Source organism: Miscanthus floridulus, chromosome 5 (assembly GCF_019320115.1).
Source record: "Miscanthus floridulus cultivar M001 chromosome 5, ASM1932011v1, whole genome shotgun sequence".
Taxonomy (NCBI): Eukaryota; Viridiplantae; Streptophyta; class Magnoliopsida; order Poales; family Poaceae; genus Miscanthus; species Miscanthus floridulus.
The window spans coordinates 56,658,654-56,659,959 of record NC_089584.1 but is presented as its reverse complement, the minus strand read 5'-3'; the positions used below and the strand labels follow the sequence as shown (position 1 = coordinate 56,659,959).

At 39.7% G+C, this 1,306-nt stretch overlaps 1 non-coding gene across 1 annotated transcript; it reads left to right on the top strand.

The window, feature by feature from the left end:
* The first annotated feature begins 757 nt into the window (after positions 1–757).
* LOC136455711 (small nucleolar RNA R71) lies at positions 758–867 on the top strand. The gene has a single exon (XR_010759188.1). It is a non-coding gene; the product is annotated as a small nucleolar RNA R71 (small nucleolar RNA).
* Positions 868–1,306: the final 439 nt, after the last annotated feature.

Genomic DNA, 1,306 nt, shown 5'->3' with positions numbered 1-1,306 from the left:
TGCATTATGAATATCAATAAGATTTGTAGTTTCTAGATCTTCCGGTTGCCCCAGAATGTTACCTTTGTTGTTCGGAGGAACAGCAGCCACTAGCTGAGCTATTTGTGATTCTATCATTTTTATTAAAGCTATGATGGTTTTTAATGGTAGAAGAGAGATTATCCATTCTATTATTTATATTTTCTAAAACTCTATCATTGGAAGCTAGTTTTCTAGATAAACCCTCCATAATTTTAGCTTGGCCAGAAACTAACTCTCTCAAGGGTGGTTGATTGAAATTATTCAAATTATTACCTTGAGGGTTACCTTGGTAGTTTTGCCTCTGTTGTTGATTCCATCCTTGATTCTATTGAGGACAAAAGTAGTTGTTGTTGATAAAGTTCACATCCTTCTTGGATTTTACAATAGTTATTCTCCGAATGCCTAGTGTTTCCACACTCTTCACATGTCATGTGGGAATCATGAATATGCATGACTTCTTACTTCTCATTGGCTCGGTCTTCAAGCTTCTTCATTAGGAAATCCATCTTGGCAAACAGCATGTCTACTTCGTTGAGTTGATGCATACCTCCACTTCTCTTGCGGGTCTAAAATATTTCTTCTTTCTAGCCTTGGTTGGAGGCCATCTTCTCCACTGAGAGATATTGTAGCTAGGAGTATGAGTAATAGGAAAGCACCTCCTACAGCAGTATCCATAGTCTCATGGGTACTGTTGGTCAACCCATGGTAGGAAGTCTGCATGAGTAGTCAATTCTCCATCCCATGCTGAGGACATTCTAATATGTAATCTTGGAAGTGTTCCCACTGTCTCAAGGACAAATTCATCATGTTGTTGCTAAAAACTTGAGATTCTTCCACGTAGAGCATTGGTCTTGCCTTTGGGAAAGAACTTGGCTAGGAAGGCAATGGAGCAGTTATCACAAGTAGTATTTCTATCTTTATTGGTGTAGAACCACTACTTTGCCTTCCCCAAAAGCGAGAATGGGAAGAGGCGAAGTAGTATGGCATCTTTGGTGACTCCTTTGATGGTGAAGGTGCTGCAGATCTCTAGAAAGTGTTGGAGATGAGCACTCACATCTTCATGTGCCTTCCCACAAAACTAGCTTGCTTGCGCCATGTTGATGAGAGCTAGGCTTGAGCTTGAATCCATTGTCTCCAACATTAACTGTTGGTCCAGTACGGATGTTGGCTGTAGTTGGAGCAGAGAATTCATAGAGTCTTGTTAGCCATAGCTTTTAATTTTGGTGTTAAGATTCACCTTATCTATTTGTCTTCTGACTCAAAAGCTAAAACTTTCTTGAGTTTA